General features: G+C 34.1%; 2 pseudogenes; both read right to left on the reverse strand.

Moving 5' to 3' along the window:
• Positions 1-6,647: 6,647 nt before the first annotated feature.
• Positions 6,648-8,839, reverse strand: LOC124094104 (cholesterol transporter ABCA5-like; annotated as a pseudogene).
• Positions 8,840-13,517: 4,678 nt separating this feature from the next.
• On the reverse strand, positions 13,518-14,136 carry LOC124094106 (cilia- and flagella-associated protein 418-like; annotated as a pseudogene).
• Between the last annotated feature and the right edge of the window lie 8,662 nt (positions 14,137-22,798).

The following is a 22,798-nucleotide window of genomic DNA, read 5'->3' on the forward strand; positions in this document are numbered from 1 at the left end:
ATATACCTCTTACTTGAAGAATAAAATTTTTACAGAGTGAATTGAGAGATCCACAAGCACCATAAAAAGTAGACACCCTGGATACACTAAGATGAACTTTCCCCTTCACACATTTGCCATAAATTCATCTAATAGAAAAATAAAACAATACAACCATAAAAGTCAATCACATTATTAGTTTGCATAGTCTTTTTTGAAACTTATTTTTTAGTGTTCTAAACCACTGCAACCACATTTAAATAGCAAATTTTATTAAATTTTATTTTCTGGAGGAAATCTAAGCATGGTATTGACTAAAACTGAGCTGATAACTTTGGGCCAAGACACGTTTTAATTAGAATTATCAAAATACACAACATGCAGAACTCATTTAGGTAAGTCATCAAAATATAGTATAAACAAAGAAAAATAATAATAATAAGTGAAAGAAATAAAATGGTTGATTATTTGATTTCTTAAGGGAATATTTTACTTATTTTAGCTTTTCTGTGTTTTCAAAATATTCTATATGAGCATCTATTATTGTCATAGATTTTATTTTTAAAACAAATTATGTTTATATATAAGAATATAAATATGTTCACATTAGTAAAAATTCAAGCAATAGGTTGAAAAAACAAACAAAAAATTGTCTATAAGGGATAACAGTAGATTCTCTGGCTATACTTTATGATAATTCCTCAATTTTATTTTACAAGTCACTAATTCTCTCTTCAGCACCTTCCATTCTTCTATCGAGTCCCACCCCCCCTTCCTTTCTCTCTCCCCCCCTCGTGTGTGTTTCTGTGTGTGAGTGTGTATGTGTGTGTGTGTGTGTGTGTGTACTTTAACTGTAACAATCAATATGCTATTTTTTTTTTTTTTTGTGGTGCTGGGGATTGAACCCAGTGCCTTGTGGATGCAAGGCAAGCACTCTACCAACTATAATATACCTCCAGCCAATATGCTAAATTTTAAGGTATTTTATTAATTTTTAAGATATACTATTGACTAAATAATATTTATTCCTAAGATTTGTTATGGATGATTGTCAATTGTTTTTCCAGGCATAAATCACTCAGTTTTAAAGCTTAATAGCATGATTTTTAATTATTAGAATCTTCAACCATTACTCATTTTTGTTTATGTTTTATGGTTTCCAGTTGACTTTTCCCAGAGTCCTTTATCATACTTATTGCAGTGTTTCTCCAGCAAAAATGATATAGGAATTGATACAGAGACAAAAATGGCAGGGAAGTAATAAACATCGGGGCTCTGTAGATTGCCATTCCTCTCAGGTACTTCCACCTATGCTGATATTTCCCTGCCTCTGCAAACCAAGTACAATGAGACTTACCTGACCTTTGTCTCTTTTGCCTCCTCCCACTGTGGAGGTGACACACATGATAGCTATGCCCCTTTTTTACTACCATAAACTTCCAGTCTAGGGTGAAGACAAAAAGAAATTCTGTTTACAATTAGAAATTACCAGGGTATTGTAAATAGCTTTATATCTAATGTTCGCTCTGTAATGATCATTTTTATGTACATCTCTTTGTTTACATCTCTTTATGGTAGATACTCCAAAGTGCTAAATCCAGGATAAATGTATTTTAAGTATACTACAAATTGTCCTTTAAGGTATATAATCCCACCTAGGATGAACATTCTTTCTGCAATCTTACCAAGTTCAATATTATAAAATAGTTTTAAATTTTGTCTGATGTGGTGGATACTAAAGATAATGTTTTAATTTAAATGTTTCTGATTACTAAGAAAACAAAATTGTTTTTCTGTGTTTATGTACCACTTATATTTTCTTTATTTGTGAACAATTGTTTTAAATTCTCTCATTTTTTTGTAACTTGTCTTATTCATGATGATTTATAGATTCTAGATATTAGAATTTTGTTATTATTTGAATTAAAAATATCTCCTCCCCATTTTTAACATCTTAAAAAAAATGTCTTTTGTTGGTCATTGTTTGTAAGTGATGATGATTAATTTTAGATTAAAATTATTTTTGTGAAACATTCTGAGCTATTATTTCACTGCCATCTGGTTTCAATTATTGTGTTTGAGAAGCTTATTTTGAGTATTTTTTTTGATTTCTTGATTATAATATATATTTGTTCTCTTTGTTCTGTATTTTTACTATGTCCAGCTATGGATTCCTTTTTGCTTTTTTATTGTGATTAAATATATGTTATATAAATTTGCTATTTTAATCATTAAGTGTGTAATTTAGTGGTATTGATTATAAATGGAATGTTGAATAATCATCATAGCTATTTTTGCAAAATTTTCATCACTCTAAATAGTAACTCTATCCTGCTCTATAAAATTTTCTCTTTCTCCTAGCCCTTGGTATTCCTTAATCTTTCTGTTTTTCTTGTTTTCTGGGTTTTTTTTTTGTTTGTTTGTTTGTTTGTTTTTGTATGAGGGATTGAACCCAGGGCCACTTAATCACTGAACCAGATTTCCAGTCCCTGTGTCCTGCAAAATTGCTTAGGGCCTTGCCAAGTTGCTGGCTTTGAAATCACAATCTGCCTGCATCCTGTTTCACTAGGATTACAGATGTGAGCCACCACACCTGGATAATCTTTTTGTCTCTATGAGTTTGCTCATTCTTTTTGCTTTTTGATCTTTTTCCCATATTTTTTTATTGGTGAATTACTCTCGAGCATAGTGATGGTATTTGTTGTTACATAGTCATACATGCACACAACATAAATTTGGCCAATATCACTCCCAGAATGCTCCTCTCCCTGCCTGCCTCCCTATCCTTGGTCCCTTTTATCCACTAATCTTCCTTTGATTTTTATGAGATCCACCCCTACCTTTCATTTCCATTTTTCTCTCTAGCTGCTGCATATGAGAAGAAACAGAAGATTTCCATCTTTTGAGTCTCTCTTAACATAATGCTCTGAATTTTATCCATTTTCCTGCAAGTTACATAATTTCATTTTTCTCAGTAAGTTACCTAGGGCCTCACTAAGTTGCTGAGGCTGGCACTGAACATGCTATCCTCTTGCCTCAGCCTACCAAGTCATTGGAATTACATGTGTGTGCTACAATGTGTGGTTTATTATTTATATTATTGATGACTGCCATTTTGAGTGGAGTGAGATGAAAATTCAGTGTAGTTTTGATTTGCATAATTGCTATTGATGTTAAACATTTTAATATTTTTTAGTTGTTATTTAATCTTTTTTTATTCTTTTATATGTGCTGCCATGGATTGAACCCTTGACCTCATGCCAGGCAAGTGCTCTACTACTGAGCCAGGACTCCAGCCCGATGTTAAACATTTTTTCATATATTTGTTGGCCATTTGTATTTCTCCTTTGAGAAATGTCTTTTTAATTTATTTTCCTATTCATTAATTGGGTTATTTGATTTTTTGGTGTCAATTCATTTTAGTTCTTTATATATTGTAGATATCAATCCTCTGTCAGAAGAGTAATGTGCAATGATTTTCTCCCATTCTGTAGGTTTGCTCTTCACATCCCTAATTGTTTCTTTTGCTGTGCAGAAGTTTTCAATTTTATTTCATCCCATTTATTAATTTTTGGCATTATTTCCTAAGTTTTCAGGTCCTATGACAAAGTCATTGTCGGTGGATATATGCTGGAGTGTGGACCCTATGTTTTCTTCTAGGTGTTACATAGTTGCTGGTCTAATTCCTAGGTTTTTGATCCACTTTTAATTGAGTTTTGTGCAGGATGAAAGAAGAGTCTAATTTCATATTCCTATATCTGGACAACCAGTTTTCTTAGCAAATTTACTCTTTAGGTGTTATACTGTCCCAATGCATCTTAACTGCCCAGACATGATATTAACAAATTGACCACAGCCAGCCTCTGCCTCTGCCATGTGATTAGACTTGGAGCGCTGCTTTTTTGTTTTTATATGCAGTTTAAGTTGCTTGTCACATGTGCTTTTGGCTTTAGGAACTATAGATATAAATGATTCATCTAGTAAAATAATATAAGGATTTCATAGCATATTTACTGCTAAACATGACTTTTGTTTTTAATTCCTGCAGGTAGTTTCCCTATACTTTTCTGAAGTTTTTTTAATCAAATGCATTTTTTATGACTGATTACTTTCATGTCACTTGTATTCATTCTTTCATAAATCCATAAATTTCAAAACATTGTAATTTAATATCTGACCATAGTGGGCTCTTCTGATGATAGTAATCTATACACTTAATCAAGTCATCATCTTCAGTTGCATCTGAAATATGTTCTCTTAGAAATTCCTGGCCTGGGTTGGCTAAATATCACCAACGGGAATATTACTCACTGTGCTTTTGCCTGCACCATTTGGACCCAACATTCCTAAGAATTCTCCTCTTTTGTTCCCACAGAGAAAGAGATGTATTTAGTTGATGTATTTAATTTCTTTAATTTACTTGGGTTTAGAAAACACTTTCTTGTCATTATATTCTGTATGGAGATTGCTGAGCACAATGATTGGTTTCTCTTCACAACACTGCTAACTCATTAGCTCTTCAATCTTTAGTCTTTAAGCTTTGACATCTTCATTTTCATCCATATTGTTTGGTGGTTCTGGAAACTTCTTAGTTTTGAAACTTGTTGAAAGGGTCTTGAGAAAGTGATCTTTTCTATTGTTTTGTATCTGAGCTCATACTTATAGTACTGGAAGAAGAAAAATCTAAAGTACCTATGGAGGTAATGTGTTACAACAGTCACTAAAAGCCTATCCTGTCGATTGTAAACATTCTCACTTTTTGTATATTTTTCCAAGAAAAATTTATTGAAAGAAATCAGTGAAACTAGAACTGTATAGACTGCAATGGCTATGCAAAGGTATGATGAAAAATGGCTGTAACTGTGTATCCCATTAAAAAAGTTATTTTGGTGACTACAATACAAGCGAATAGTGTCACAGAAGAAACAAATAACTGAATTTATTTGGTATTTAAAGTTTTCTTAAAGGTGAAAGAAGTAACATAAGTGAACAGAATAACTGATGGAACATAATCAATAAGACAATAAATATAGAATTTTATAGTATAACAATATAATCCATAGTGAAATAAAAACAAGCTATTTAGCATCAAAATAAGAACAAATTAACCTGGGGATATAAACAGTAGCTTGTCCAATTTATTATATGGATGGCAGAAGACCTGAAAGTTTAAGTTTTGATCTCATGATTTGCTGCATTTTCCATAGCAAAATAGGTGGAACTGCAGTAAATGATGCCAAGCATAGTTGCTTGAAAATACAACACAATTTTAAAAATGATGTCAGTAATTTGTTGAAAGATGGGATACTCCAAATATGGATGGTTTCAGTCACATTTCAATGAGAGAGATGGTAGTTATAAATGATGTTTATTAATACAGGTAAAAAATAAACCATAGTACTGTGAAAATTAATAAGATCACTGATACTGGAGTCAGTAGAGCTTTGAAGAAATAGAATTATCTTGTATTTATGAGGTTAATCTCCAGGTTGTAGAAAATATAAGCCTTAAAAGTTTTGATGGGATCCATAATGTTTTTAAGAGTAATGTAACAAAAACATAAAAATCTGAACTTCCAAAAAAAAAAAAAGAAAGAAAAACAACAACAAAAAGTAAAAAAGTAGAAACAACACTGATTTACTTTTATGTTTCCTGGTAAAAAATAAAATTAAACTTTGCTATTTTAGACACCTGCTGTTTCCAAAGGCTAATGATGCACATTTGGGAAGCTTTGAGTTCAGAAAGAAAGCTTTGGTTTCAGTAAGCTCTGTTCCACTTTATCAAAAGACTTGAATTAATTTCTTCATCTGGTGGCTCTGTGTAAATACACTGTAATCTGCTTGATCAATTTCTGCTTCATATTCTAGTTTTCAGAATGAATCTTATAAAGTTATCATGGAAACATTGGTAGAAATAACACTGAAATTTGAATGAATGTCTAGATTAGGATATAAACCTGAAAATTTGTCCATGTCTATCAAAGGCAAGCTATATACCAGATGTTATTCATACTGTTGTAGTAAAGTAGCTCCAGGTATACGTTGTTTAACCCATGAAGAAAGAGATCCTATGGCACAATATCCATCAATGTGCATAACCAGGTGCTAGCTGATCCTGCATTTTAAAGAAATTGAAGAACCCAACACATTTCATTATTAATTGTGATAAGACAGCTTCATCCATAAATTGAATAGTAAACACTCTCACCTGATTGGTTTCTCTGTATTTTAAAAGATTCCAAACATTATGACAAGAACAGGGATTCATTTCATCTGCTGGTTCATCTAGCAGTGGCCAATGAACTCCTAAAGACAGCTTTCTTTTTTGGCTACCAGTTAGTGTTTCAGTTTGATTATCTTTGGTAATCTTCATGTGTAAATGTAGTAAAATATTTTGCACTTCTTGTGTCATATTGTTGACTGTTATTACTTTGATGGAAGTCAAAGTTGATAATTATTTCTTGCTGTCAAAAGATTTAAGAGTGGGAAAATGCAATTGTCTTTCTTCCTTCAAACACTTTTTATTTCTGATAATCTGTGTCCACATACAGATGCAAAGCTATTCATCGATTTACTCTTTCCTAATCTGATATGGCCAAGAAATGAAATAATCTGATTCTCATGTATGTCAAAGATGACAAATTTCTCAAAGCCTTCACATTTTAATTTTTAATTTTGTATGTAGTCTGCTTCTCTGCCTATAAATTCTGAAGAAACAGGATCAACAATTTCACTAAAACTAACATTTCAATTAATATTGCCCTCTTATAATATCTTATAAAGTGTTTTATTCTTTGACCAATATGAAAGTTTTAGAAATTATAAAGATTATCTCATAAGCCTAATTACCTTGGAATGATTTGATCAACATAGCCAAACGAACCTGCAATATACTCATGTGCTAGCATGATTAGAGTATATGGGCCTTCAGTCAACTTAGAAAATAAAGCAACTTCATTAAATTCTTCTAAATGCATTGCCTGTACAATGTCAATCAAAAAAGTACACTGAAAGCAAAAGAACTTCATATTAACATCAGTGATTTGGGAAAACTTTCCTGAGGACTATCAAAGTGTCAACAAAATTCAAAAGCCACAGTGACAAAAAAAATCAACTATTCCCATATTTTGATGTTAGCATTAAAGCAAAAAAAAATACAGATGATAATTCCTATAAGAAGAAAAGTAGAAATATTATAATGCTGCTACTTTGGGGGAATGACAAAGAAGCTGTTGCAATGACTGCTATAAAAAGGGACAAGAAAAATCCAACTTGCATACAAAAGAACTCAGGAAAGTCAAAAGGCAGTATGACATAATGTCCCATTATCTTTAAATATTCCTTTATTATTTTTTTTCTTTTTCTGCTACAATATGAAATTCCAAAAATATCCAAAAGGTGAAAATGCTATAACTATGTATATTAAAATTAATTTTCTGAAGAAGTATCTATTTGTGCAACAGCAGTTTCTCCCATAATCACAGCTTTAGTTTACTCCAGCTCCTGCTAAAGAGAAACACTGGTCTTGGCCTGTATAATGGCAGCATCTATAGATGTCTGTTAAACTGTGAACCCTGAGGACCAGTACTGAGCAGCCTCACATGATTTTGATCAGCTAGCTCTTGGATGCATATAAATAGAATTTACTAGAACCAATTCAGGGAAAAAAATTTAAAAAAAGTGTTTCATAGGACATGAAGTGTTTCAAAACAGCACCATCAGGAATGATCAGTACACAATCTTTTCATGATATTGCTTATAATATTAGTCATTGGATTCTATTAAAAAATTAGATTATAGATGATAGATTTGTCTATAGGATTAGGATCTTGTTTGATTATTTTTCACCCAGTACCTTTGATAGGTAACTCTAACATCTTCTGTCTTCCATGGTCTCCTGATAATAAACTAGCTGTACAACAAGTAAAAAACATTTGTTTGGGGTGAAAACTCCCTCTACTTTCTCTACTTTCATAATTCTTTCTCTAATTCTTTCTCTAACTTCATAATTCATATTTGTTATTTGAATGCATTATGCTACTTAATATTAATCAAAATAAAGACCATGTGCTCCTTTGTGAAGACCTGGTGACTGAAAGAGGTCCAGGTCTGAAGTGTGTGGGAGGGTCTAGTCCTCAGAGTGTGCTTGGGCATAGGCAGGTGGGCAGGGTGCCAGGAGGAGCATGCATGGTCCTCAACTTCCCACTTGGATAATATAAACTTGGTTTCATTTGCATAAACACACTGCTTCTATACATCTTCTCATCTTTATGTCATTATTATGTATTATTGTATTTTGTATCCTATTATATTTTCTACATTGTATGCCCATTAACATGGATTTCTGATTTTCATTTTATACATTTTATTCACTTTTAGTTATACAGGAAGGGAAATGATTATAAACCAAAAAATAAAATAATATTGGCTTTTACATTTTTCTGTAAAGATTTGCTTATTCATGTGGATTCAAATTACAATACAGTGTTGTTTCATTTCAGCCTGAAGGACTCCTTTCAGCATTTCCTACAGGGCAGAATATTAGTAATGACATGTCTCTCTGGCTGCCAAGCTGCTTGGATGGCCTGGTCCCTGACAAGAAGCGGCAGGGGAGAGGTGGAGCAGCTGAGCAGGAGTGACTGCTCAGGTGGACTGGAGCATGAGTGGCAAGCAAACCCCAAAGCCCTGTGGAACTTGTCATGCAGGCATGGCAGGCCTGAGGCATGTGTTCACCTGTGCTGAGGTGAGCCGGAGCAAGCCAATATGTTACCCCGCTGCAGCCCAGCTTGCACCCTGTGGGTATGCCTACTTGCAAAAGCACATTCTGTGTAGCCTGCAGCTACAGACACATCACTGAGCATGCACAATTCAAGGACTTCAATGTCTCCTTTCCACAAGTAGAGAGAAAATGGAAGCAGGGCAAAACTGAATGGGATTCAGGACTGACCAATAGAGTTGTTGTTTTCGAAGGCCTAATTAGCATGAATTTAGACCAATAGCATTAGTAGGTTTCCAAGTTGGACCAATAGCCGCAAAGTGCAGGCTATATAAACCCCTAGAGTAACACTCTTCATCTCAGTTCTCTCTTTGTTCTGCAAAATTTCAGTGGCTTGTCTGTGGGCTTTGCAGAATTCTGGGGACAAGAACGCAGGAAGAAGAGGAAATTGAAGATGAGGTGCTGGCGTCTTCTGCAACACTAGAAAAATTCAGCTTTGGTAAAAGACCACTTCAACCTTTATTTATCAAGAAATGTCTTATTTTTTTTTACTCCTGAGATAGAATTTACTGATTATAGAATTCTTGTTTGAATAATAATTTTAATATCCTACTTTAAGTATGTTTTAGGTAATTTTAGAAAACTGAAATGTTTACAGAGAATATGCTTAAGATCAACACTAACTAAGGAAGAGACAATGTAGATACATAAGTCATGTATCTAGCCATAATTTGTTGTAACATGTACTTCTGTAAGAAAATCATAATTTATTAAAGAGTTTTAGAAGAGTGGTAGTAAATGACCATCCTATTCTTACTGTCAGCAAGGTATCCTAGAGCAGTACTTTTCACATTATGCCCAATAAAAGATTGGTGTTTTAGATTAAAAAAAGAATTCTTGTTTGATTATTTTTCACCCAGTACCTTTGATAGGTAACTCTAACATCTTCTGTCTTCCATGGTCTCCTGATAATAAACTAGCTGTACATACAAGTAAAAAACATTTGTTTGGGGTGAAAACTCCCTCTAATTTCTCTACTTTCATAATTCTTTCTCTAATTCTTTCTCTAACTTCATAATTCTCTGTTTTGTCTTTTGGTAACTTAAGTATTGTTCATTGTGTGGATATCCTCAAGTTTTTTTCACTTATGGATTGTTGAGCTTCTAGGCCATGTAGACACATCTACCATCAAATTTGGAAAGTTTAAAATCATTTTTAAATTGTTTTTTTTTCCAGTTTTCATTTAGTAAGTAGGTTATTTCTAAAAATTTTCTTTAATTTTTGGGTACTCTTTTTAGTTATAAAGCAATAGAATATATTTTGAATTATACAAACATGGAGTACATTTTATTCTAATTCGAATCAGCCTTATACTCATACCAGATTCACTGTACAGGATTCTTTGGTTGTAGAGATTCACTGTGTTATATTCATATGTTTATAGAAAAAAATATGTCAGAATTATGCCATGTCTTTCCTGTACCTGACCCATTTCCCTTTCCTTTATTCTCCTTTGTCTAATCTCCTGAACTTCTGTTCTACCCCTCAATTCTTGTTATGTGTCAGCATCCACATATCAGAGAAAACCTTTGGATTTTGGTGATGGCCTTATTTTGCTAACCATGATAGTGTCCAGATTCATCCATTTTCTGACAAAAGTCATTCTTTTTTAATTAAGTATTCCCATGTGTGTATATATGTACACACACACATACACACTATATATATATATATATATATATATATATATATATATATATATATATATATATATATACTATACACAGTTTCTTTTACAGTTCTGTGGTTTTCATCATAGGGGTCTTTCACTTCCTTTGTTATATTGATTCCCAGGTATTTTCTCTCCTTTTGAAGCTATTGTGAATGTGATAGTTTTCCTAATTTCTCTTCCATTTGATTCATCTCTGCTCTATGGGAACAAAACAGATCTATGAGTGTCAATTTTATATCCTTCTACTTCACTGAATTTGCTTATGATTTGTAGAAGTTTTTCAGGGTCTTCTAAATATATACTTTGAGTAGTTCTTTTCCTATTCATATCTGTTTAATATCTTTCTTCTCATTGCTCTGGCTAGTTTTTCCTGGACTATCTTGAGTGTAAGTGGTGAAAGACTGCATTCCTGACTGTTTGTTTTTAGAGTGCTTTCATTTCTTTTCCATTTAAAATGATGTTGATTTTGGATCTAATATAGATAGATTTTATAACATAAAAGTATGTTTATACTATCCTTAGTATTTCTAGTGGTTTGAATATGAATGGATGCTGTATTTTGTCAAATACTTTTTCTGCATCTATTGATAAAATTATGTGATGCTTGTCTTTATGTCTGTTGATGTGATGAATTACAATTATTTATTTCCATATGTTAAACCAGCCTTGCATCCCTGGGATGAAACCCATGAGATCTTGGTGCACTATATTTTTCTTTCTTTCTTTCTTTTTCTTTAAGAGAAGGAGAGAGAATGAGAATATATCTCTTTTTTTTTGGTAGATGGACACAGCACAATGCCTTCATTTTTTTTTTTTATGTGGTACTGAGAATTGAAACTGGGTCCCACCTAGGCTAGGCGAGCACTCTACCACTGAGCCACAATTCCAGCCCCTACTATCCTTTTAAATATGTTTTTGAATGCGATTTGCACATATTTTAATAAGAACTTTTGACCCTAATCTTCATCAGGGATATTGGTCTGAAGTTCTAGAACAGAGCAGGGAGGAAGAGCAGGAAGAAAAGATTAACATTAAACAGATACATGAGGTGGGATGGAAAGGGAGAGAAAAGGGAAATTGCATGGTAATGGAGGGAGACCCTCATTGTTATACAAAATTACATATAAGAGGTTGTGAGGGGAATGGGAAAATAAACAAGGAGAGATATGAATTACAGTGTATGGGGTAGAGAGAGAAGATGGGAGGGGAGGGAGGGGGGATGGTAGAGGATAGGAAAGGTAGCAGAATACAACAGTTACTAATAGGGCATTATGTAAAAATGTGGATGTGTAACCGATGTGATTCTGCAATCTGTATTTGGGGTAAAATTGGGAGTTCATAACCAACTTGAATCTAATGTATGAAATATGATATGTCAAGAGCTTTATAATGTTTTGAACAACCAATAAAAAAAAATTTAAAAAAAAATAAATAAATAAATAAAAAAGTGAAGTTCCTTTCTTTGATGTGCCTTTGTCTGATTTTGGTGTCAGGGTGATACTAGCTTCATAGAATGAGTTTGGAAGGGTTCCATTTCTATTTCATGGAGTAATTTGAGAGGATTGGGGTTAGGTCTTTGAAGGTATGGTAGGACTTGGCTGAGAATTTTCCTGGTCCTGGTCCTGAACATTTGTTTGTTGGTATGCTTTTGATGTCATCTTTAGTTTCATTGTTTTAAAGTTTCTATGTCTTCCTGGTTCAATTTCTGTAGGTCATGTGTCTCTAGAAACTTATATTTAATAAATAGTAAAAATAAATAGTAATATGAATAATAAAAATCATAAAAATAAATAAAAAATAAGTAAATAATTTTACAGAAACTCTGAGTTCAGAAAGTACACATACTTGGTGTTCCAGCAAAGCATAAAATAAGGGTATCTTTTCTTAAGGGAAATTCAGAAGTTTACTTAAATCCTAACTGAGAGCACATTTTTCTAATAAATATCTCCATGATCCCTTCTTAGGATGCTTACCTAATTGTAGTGCTCAACCTTATTATCATTTTCTCATTAAAGTAAAGGTGATAAACATTGTGTGATTCAAAACCAAACTCTCCAACTTTCACATGGGCTTTAAGTCCCATTCAGCAAATGCTGATAATTGACGATGGCAAGCTTAGTTTTTGAAATTTTCACATTCACAGTTTTCTCTTTACCAAAACTTCTTCCAAGTTGGCAGTTTTGCAGAAATTAGTGAAGCTGAAAGTGACAAATAATTTCCAGAGGATGAATTTGAAAAGCATGAAATAAGAATAAGCCCAATTCCTTCTTTTGCTCTTTTCTTTCTTGCTATTTATTCCCATAGAGATATTTTTTAGGCTTCTTTTTATTTGTTCTACAGTTATATTTGACAGCTAGAATCTATTTTGACATATCATACATATATGGATTGTAGCTTCTCATTCTTCTGGTTGTACATGATGTAGAATTACACCAGTCGTGTAATCATATATGCACATAGGGTAATAATGTCCGATTCATTCCCCTGTCTTTGCTACCCCCATACCACCTCCCCTCCCTTCATTCCCCTCTGTCTAATCCAAAGTACCTAGATTTCTTTTATTGGTTGTTCTGTCAAACACTTACATAGGAATTAATATTCATCAGATGTGCATCTTTAAACTTTACATATATTAGCATAGTTTTTAAATGAAATTTTTGTGTTACTAATATTACCTTTATTTTACAAATTAGAAAACTGAATTTTTCAAAGCCACACAGCTAGTCAGAGATGAAGTCAGGACTCTTCATGCACTAGTTCCTAATTTTAAGAAAAAATTGGAAATTGAGGTGAGGAATTTTAAACTTCATATATAATGGCTCCTCAAGAAGCATATTGCTATTCTTACACAAACATAAACCACTTAAGGAGTAAAATAATAATGTCAATAAAATAGGACTTTTAACACCTTAAGAATATAAGCCACATTCTTCTGAATACATACTTTGAATTTTACATAACTAATGGTAAGTATTCTTTTCTTCACTGTCTTTTTTCCAAATGGCATAATATGATGTGCACCTTGGTATAAACAGGATGACGACTGATGCGTCACATAGAGGCATTTGTCAGAATGTCAAATGATGTATTCTCAATGTTTACCACAAATCCAACGAAGCTGATGATCTGTTATGGGTCACTCAATTCTTCAACAGTTCTCCAGCTGCATGGTCATGCATAAGCCTGTGCTCCTTTCTTCTTTACCAACTTTGTTATTAATTTGTAGAATTCTGGCATGTTGTTTCTAAAAAAAATAGATATTTGCATGCTTTGTCCCACATACAGTCATTCATTGTAGCTCACAATCCAGAAATCACAGGCTATACAATGCAGTCATATGCTCTCTGTTAGTATTTGTTCCGATCCCAAATGGAATAGTGCTTCTACCAATTGTACACTGGGCTGCAACTTTTACTAAGGCCTAGAATGCAGGCTCTGACAGGTGTGTTGCCTAAAGATTTAGATTTTAATTTAAAGTTCTTTCTCATCAAAGTTGGGCTCTTCAATATTACATTAATAAAACTGTCAAGATCATCTTTTAAAAAATGTTTCTGTTGATCTTAGCTTTTCTTTCTCCCTGGCTAGGTTTTGGACATTGCTGTGTGTGTTGCCATAGTCTTTGGGTGGCTCACCTGCACCCAGTCTCAGTGGGTAGGTCTTTGAAACTTAGATTCCACTTCATCCAAGAGTTCAAGCAGGTCTTTTGCCATCTTGAATAATCACTGGTACTTTTAAATTTTATGTATTTATATTCTTTCTGAATTCTTCTTTTTGTCATCGGTCTGAGTGCATATTTTGAAGTAGTGATATAGTATTTTTTCAGGTTTTCTAAGGTAATTGGCAAGTAAATATTTTACATATTCGAGGTGTATACTGTACTTTCAATATATGTATATGTGGTAAAGTGATTTCCCCAATAAATCTTGTTAGCTGTCAACATTATATATATGTATACACACACACATACATGTATATATATATATATATATATATATATATATGAATATGTATATATATATATATATATATATATAAAATATTTTTTCAGTGCAGTACAAATACACATAATATTGAGATTATTTTTGAGATAACTGTACATGCTTAGAATATAGTTTGAGTCATTTTAATTCCCATTACTTCCTTTTCCCATTCTTCTACCCTGTTTTTCTTTCTACTTTTTATTTACTTTAAATTCATGCTTTGTAGATACACATAAAATGAAAATCACTGTGGTTTATTACATGTTCATAACCTGTTTTCTTTCAATTTTATTCTCTAGTTCTTTTCTCTTTCTTCATCCCTTTCTCTGTATCCCCTTCTTTTACTCAAATTTTTATGGGATTTCATCTTTCCTCTTCTCTTGGTTTTCTTATTATGCTCTAGCTTTCACATATGAGGGAAAACATTTGACATTTGATTTTCTGAGTCTAGCTTATTTCTAAGTGATATTAGAATATTATTTTATTCATTTACTTCTTTATAATCTAGTAGAAATCTCCAGTGTGTGTGTGTGTGTGTGTGTGTGTGTGTGTATCCACACCATGTTTTCTTTACCATTCCATCTGCTGGTGAGCACCAAGGCTGGTTCCATAACTTTGCTACAAAAATTGATGTGCCTGTAATTATTGTATGTTGATTATACTTCTTCTCAATAAATACCAAGAAGTGGGATCACTGGCGCTTGTGATTGTTCCATTTCTAGACTTTTGTGGAATCTCTATACTGCTTTCCAAAGTGGTTGTACTAATTTGCAGTTCCACAAATAATGCATGAGCATTCATTCCCCCAACATCCTCACAAAAAATTCTTATCATTTTTGTTTTTCATGATTGCCATTCTAAGTAGAGTAATGTGAAATCTCAATATAGTTTTGATTTGTGTTTCCATAATTGCAAAGTGTGTGGATTGTTATTCATATATTTTTAGTCATTTGTGTTTTTTCTTTAAGATATATGTTTAATTATTTAGCCCATTTATTGATTCTTTGTGTTAAGTTTTTGAGTCATTTATAAATTGTGGATGTTAATCCCTGTCAGAGTAGTAGCTACCAAATATTTTCTCCCATTCTGTAAGCTCCCTCCTCACACTATTAATGATTTTTTTTTTATTACACAGAAGGTTTTTTTTAATCTTATTTTTTTATTTCTTGCTTTCTCACTTAATAACTTTTTATTTTATTTCTTGAACTTTGGGGTCTTATTAAGGAAGTTGGTACTGCACCAGTGTGTTGGAGGGTTGACCCTATTTTCTTCTAGCAGCTGAAAACTTTCTGTTTTAATTCCCAGGTCTTATATTCACTTTAGTTGACTTTTGCACAGTAGATTTAAAGATCTAGTTTCATTTTTCCACATGAATATCTAGTTTGGTCACAATCAAAAAAGGCTATCTCTTCTTCATCATAGATTATTGTCACCCATGTCAAGCATCAGATATCTGCATCTTCACGCATTTTTTCTAGGTCTGTTCTATTCCATGGTCTTTGTGTCCTTTAATTAATATTTATGTAATTTTTATTCTAAATTCTATTATTTTTTGCTCTGTTTTTAATTAATTTCTGCCTAATACTGACTTTGGAATTAGTTTGTTCTGATTTTTCTAATACCTTGATGTGTAATATTAGCTTATTTATTTGGAGTCTTTTTTTTAATGTCAGAAATTCAATGCTATATCATCCTCCTGTTAGAACTGCCCTAATAGTGCCCAGAAATTTGATATATTCTATCTCCATTTTCTTATTTGTTTTTAAAATATTTTTATGATTTATTCTATAATCCATTTCACATTCAGAAGTTTGTTATTTAATCTCCAGGTGTCAAAATGTTTTCTGGTTTTCATTTTTTTTTTCATGTCTAATTCCCTTATGATGGGATGCAAGGAATGCTTTTTTTCTGTATATGCTAAGACTTGCTTTGCACCCCCAACTATGATCTGTTAGAGAGAAAATTCCATGTACTACTAAGAAGAAAGTAAATTTGGGTGGCAATGAATGAAGTATTCCATAGTGTTATCTATTTAATTCTTTATATTTAGCAGCTTTGCTTTACACATGTAGGTACACTGATGTTTTGGGCATAATATCAATCATTATATCTTGTTTGATGATGTGACAATCTTTGTCACTTCTGATTTGTTTTGGCTTGAAATCTACTATGTCAAATATGAGAGTAGATAGTTCTGCTTGCTTTTTGTCTTCACATAGTGCACCTTGTCAGTTCTTTCCCTTTTCTCCTGTAAATACCTTTGCCTGTAAGTTGAATCAGTTAGAAACAAATATGGTTGGTACTTGTTATTTAATTCACTCTTCCTTCTATGTCTTTATATTGGTGGACTTAGGCCTTGTTATTGAGTGTTCTTACAGAAAACTGATTTTTTATTTCCTGTCATTTTGATTTATTTTCAATATATAATTTAGAGGTCAATTCTCCTTTAAATGTTTTTAGTGAGAGTCATTTTTATGCTAGATCTGATATTACTTATTTTTTCTGTGTGTAATATCTTATTGAATGTGTTTTTATAGTGCTTCTTGAATTCATGAATTTCTTTAGTTTCTGCTCATTATTAGATATAGCAATCGTGGGTGACAGTTATTTTTCAGGGATTGTCATATGTTTTTTTCTAAGTCCTCTTGGCTTTTCAGGTTTGAGATAAGAAGTCACTAAGAATTTAATTGGCTACCCCTGAATGTGACCTACCTTTTTTCATTTTTATCCTGTGGTTTTTGCAATTCTATTTTTATTATGAATATTAGGCATTTTAATTATGTCTTGGTTCAGATAATTTTTTAGTCTTGTCTATTGGGGATTTTTTTTATAATCATCATTTCCAAATTTATTTGATGATGAAGTTATTTTTATTGCAGAATACATGGTGTAAAATAATATCTCAGGACCACAGGGTGGTGTTCATCTATTTTAAACATAACACAGAAAAATTACCTGATGGTGGACTCTAGCAAATAAAAATTTAAGCAATGATGTGGCCACATTTTCCTAAGATTTTAAGAAATTGCTTTAAAGAATCAAGAGAAAAGAAACCTATGTCCTTTTACAGTCAGGCAAAGTGAAGCACTATATAAGATCGAACCCAAGTCCTGTTTCATATTTATTTTCAACAACTTACCATCTGGCAACATTTTTCTGTTCTATTGCTAATAGCTATAAAGATTCTCTCAAATACAGTAATTATTTTCAGTCTCAAAAGGAGAAAAAAAATCCATAAGAACTATATAAAACAGTGTAATGGTGTCAGAAAATAGTGTTTAGTGAGATGAGATTGTAAAAATATGACTTTTTGTAAATGAGTGTTTTCATGGGTATTTATGATACTTTTAAACTCCTTATTTATCTACTAGAGTTTCTAAATGTCTCTTATATGGAGATTTTCTTCTAATCCATAAGCTTAGGGAAAATTTCTGATGTTATTTCATTGAAAATGTTGTTTATTTCTTTATTTTGTATTTTGATGTCTTTGTCTATGCCAGTGATGCTTAGATGTGGTCTCTTAATCTTATCCAGGATATCTTGCCTACTCCAGTCACAGTCTCTTTTCATATTTCTTGCCAACTTTATTGTCAAGATTTTGTATTTTATCTTCAGGTACTGATACTCTGTCTTCTATGTGGTCTAATATATTTATGCTGTTTTCAACTGAATTTTTCATTTCATTTGTTGAGTCTTTTATATCAGGATTTATTTATTTTTTTTAATTTTTGTAGTTGTAGGTAAACAGCATAATTTTATTTATTTTTATGTAGTGCTGAAGATCAAATCCAGTGTCTCACACATGCTGAACAAGTGCTCTGCCACTGAGCCTCATCCCCAGCCACTCATTTCAGGATTTCTGTTTGGTTCTCTTCAATAATACGTATTTTTAATAAATGATTTTTCACTAATCTTCTATTTTCTCTCTTAATCCAATCCTTACATGCTCTTTTAGCACGTTGACATTTTAACTATGAACTCATAAATTCTTTATCTGACATTTCCTCCACTGTGTTGTCAGTGGTGTTAGTTGTTGAATTGTGGGCCATTTGGAGTGATTTTGTTCCCTTCCTTTTTTATTATTTCTATATCTATCCATCGACTGGATGGCCATCTCTTCTACTTTTATCCAAGGCTCTCTTTAGGAAATTTCTTTCCCTGAGTTGCACAGGCTGGGTGCTTATCCAAGAAGCATTAATGATCCCAATCAACATTTAAACTTTGCTGTTCCTAGAGATAGAAATTGAGATAAAACATTATACCCTATTAATAGCAATAGCAATCACCTCAGAGCAAATCCATATACTAGTAAAACTTAGGTGGAAAAACCTTATTGAAAAAATTTCCACATTTTCTCTAACCTGGGTATTAAAGTGTTGTAATGTTATTAAATAGGTTGAGGAATGATTTATTAAAGATATTAAAATTACTGTTACATTATATGGGGTGAAAGTGAAGAGAAAAATAATGCCAAAGAGAGAAAAGTAAGAAATGAGGAAATAATAATACAATGTAAGCTAAAAGAAGAAAAATTATGGAGGAGGATGTGGTGGATCCACCACACTCTTCCACCATGATGTTCTGTCTCACCTAGAGACCCTAGAAATGGAGTTAGGTTTCTATGGACTGAAACTTCTGAAATTATGAGCCCTAAATAAAACTTTCCTCCTCTAATTGTTCTGGTTGGGTCCTTTAGTCACAGTGGAGTAAAATCTGATTAAAACAATTATATTCATATTTTGTTGTTACAGTTGACAGATGGCTCAATTTAAAACCTAGAAGTCTTCCAACAATGTGTGAAGTCATAGGCAGGTGGTGTGAATGTGGGAGCTCAATTGAGAGACACTAAAACACCACCACTAAACCTCAGAGCATCCACTGGCTTTTGCTTTCTAGATAATTACTGACTTTAAAACTGACCACCATTGATTCATTTGACATTATGGAGGATCAGCAATATGGAGTCAACTGCACTGGATAATTCTGATTTGTGTAGATGTGCTGCAGCACACTAAGTAGGACACACTCATGTGTGTGCAGTGCTGATGGGATGTCTGGGGCCTACCTGCTTCAAGGAACTTTTAGAGGGTGACTGTGTTGATGAGGTTATCTCACTATAGAAGCTCATAGTCATCTTCTAATGAGTTAGCCTGGATTCGTTTACATGGTGACAGGAGGCTTCCAGTAGTAACAAGGGGTCAAATCCCAGAGTTCATATCCTTTCCAAATGCTATGGGCCAGGATTCAGACAAGGTGGTGCACACGTGGAATGACAGGCACTGGGGAGGCTGGGAAGGCAGTCTTACAAATTGAAGGCCACATTTTGCAATTGGTGAGACCTGTTCTCAAAATTAAATATCAAATGGGCTGTGGGTGTAGCTCAGTGATAGGGTATCCTGGGTTCAATCAACAATACTGTAAAAACAGAAAAAAATTCAGTGCTTCAGAACGTAGGCATAGTGGTGAACACAAAACTATTTGTCAACCTAAGGCTTCTTAAAGGAATACCAGTTCCAGATCGGCCTTGGCAATTTTCCTGATTCTTTCTCAAAAACGAAAACAAAAAGTGTGGAACATGTACCTCACAGTTAGAGTATCCTTGTGGCAGAATGTTTCCAATTCATTCAAATTATAACATTAAAATACACTTCTTCTCTTATAGCAAAATCTTAATACTCATGTCAAGTTAAGAAGCTGAGCTCTAAACAGTTACCTTAGATAATTTACAGCCTAATACGTTAATTCAGAAAATCAGACATTGGAAAAAGCAAACCTTACTTCTTATGGGCATTCCCTCACTTCCCCAATGGTGCCACTCAGCAGGAGAAATAATTTTCTGAAAGGAAGTGCATAAGACTAACACTGAGCAAGGCTCTCTTTATCTAAGTCCTGTCTTTTTACTTAGGTGCACACCCTGATGTTCATCTTCAGTCCTGCACAAGCAAAGATGCACGCTTCACACTGTGGGCAGCTTTTCACCCAGGTGATGGCTCTGTTGCCTTCTCTTCCTAATAGCTACACCCAGGCCTGGCCTTACACACCAGCACCTGGAAAAGGAAAAATTCTACAATATATAGAAGAAATAGTATCCAGGTGGAAGAGAGGAAGGCAAGCTGTGGTTATCTGTTTGCATATGAAGCCATTTCCATTAGAACCCTCTTCACACCTTCAGCCTAGAGTCAATCCTGGAAGCTCTAACTTGAGTGTGAGTCCTGAGGATGACATTTTTTAAAGTTTATATACAAATGATTTCCACTAGTAGAAGTTTGGAGGGCCAAAGGAGGGCACAGCATGGATGGGGTTAGTGGGGTGCGGGGTCAAAACCAAAGAAATGAGCCTAGGCTAGGGACCTAAAGGAGGTCCCAGGCTATGAAAGAGCATGGAAGGGTGGGGCCAGGCAGGCAGGAGATGCACTAGGGTTGTGAGATGTAGAGAAGCCAAGGGGAATGGGGAAGTGGCTGCAGCAAGGCCCACATTTCAAGCTCAGGGAATCACGGAGCAAGAAGGACCCCCAGAGGCTTTAGAGAGGATCCAGTCCAGGGAATGGAGAGCCAAGGACCAACACTGGGGCAGGGTGCTCAGCACAGTGAACAGGGCTGGGGAGGGAAGAGAGTGGATTCAGCAGGGGGGGGGAGGCAGGCTCCAGTCCCTGTGCCACTGCCAGATGTTAGGCTTCCTGGTTCTGCCCCAAGGGCCTATGGAAAGCAAGTAGCCTGCATCTTTTCTTGTTCAGGAATGAAGATGAAGATCAGTGTGCACCTCAGTAAAAAGACAGGTCCTAGATAGAGAGAGCCTTACTTGGTGTTAGTCATATGCACTTTCTTTCACAAAATTTTTTCTCCTGCTGAGTGGAACCATTGGGGAAGTGAGGGAATGCCCATAAGAAATGAGGTTTGCTTTTTCCAATGTCTGATTTTCTGAATTAAAGTATTAGGCTGTAATTTATCTAAGGTAACTGTTTCCAGCTCAGGTTCTTAAATTTGGCATAAGTATTAAGATTTTTTTATAAGAGAGGAAGTATATATTAATGTTTTAATTTGAATGAATTTGAAATATTCTGCCACAAGGATACTCTAGCTGTATCTTCCAGGTTCCTTTTTTTTTTTTTTTTTGAGAAAGAATCAGGAAAATTGCCAAAGCTGATCTGGAATTGGTGATCCTTTAAGAAGCCTTAGGTTGACAAGTAGATTGTTGTTCAGAGAGTGCACCACTGAGTCTGTATTATGAAGCAGAGAATTTTTTCTGTTTTTCCAGTATTTTTGATTGAACTCAGGATACCCTACCACTGAGCTACATCCACAGCCCATTTGATATTTAATTTTGAGACCAGGTCTCACCAATTGCAAAATGTGGCCTTCAATTTGCAAGACTGCCTTCCCAGTCTCTCCAGTGCCTGGCATTCCAGGTGTGCACCACCTTGTCTGAATCCTGACCCATAGCATTTGGAAAGGATATGCACTCTGGGATTTGACCCCTTGTTACTGCTGGAAGCCTCGTGCCACCATGTAAATGAGTCCAGGCTAACTCATTAGAAGATGACTATGAGCTTCTATAGTGAGATAACCTCATCAACACAGTCACCCTCTACAATGTCCTTGAAGCAGGTGGGCCCCAGACATCCCATCAGCACTGCACACACATGATTGTGTCCTTCTTATTGTGCTGCAGCAAATCTAGCACAAATCAGAATTATCCAGTGCAGTTGACTCCATATTGTTGATGCTCCATAGTGTCAAATGAATCAATAGTGGTCAGTTTTAAAGTCAGTAATTATCTAGAAACAAAAGCCAGTGGATGCTCTGAGGTTTAGTGGTGGTGTTTTAGTGTCCCTCAACTGAGCTCTCACATTCCGAGCACCTGCCTATGACTTCACACATTGTTGGACGACTTCTACGTTTTAAATTGAGCCATCTGCCAACTGTAACAATGGAATATGAATATAACTGTTTTAGTCAGATTTGACTCCACTGTGACTAAAGTACCCAACCAGAACTATTAGAGGAGTAAAGATTTATTTAAGGCTCAGAATTTCAGAACTTTCAGTCCATAGAAACCTAACTCCATTTCTAGGGTTTCTATGTGAGGCAGAATATCATGGTGGAAAAGTGTGATGGAGGGAAGCAGCTTACACGATGAGGAAGAAGCAAAGAAAGAACGCTTCCATTCTCCAGATACAAAATATATACCTCATAGCCCTTCTCCCAATGAACTACTTCCGTCCACTCCTCCTGCCTCCAGTTACCACTCAGTTAATTCCATTATAAATCAATTCACTGGTTAGGTTCAGGCTATAACTCAATTATTTCTCCTGAAAACCTTCTTGTATGGTCTCACCTGTAAGCTTTTCGTGGACACTCAATCCAAACCACAACAAGTAGTAATGTATGTCACT

Source organism: Marmota monax, unplaced genomic scaffold (genome assembly GCF_021218885.2).
Source record: "Marmota monax isolate L192 unplaced genomic scaffold, Marmota_monax_Labrador192_F-V1.1 WCK01_AAM20220418_F8-fsc00255, whole genome shotgun sequence".
Classification (NCBI taxonomy): Eukaryota; Metazoa; Chordata; class Mammalia; order Rodentia; family Sciuridae; genus Marmota; species Marmota monax.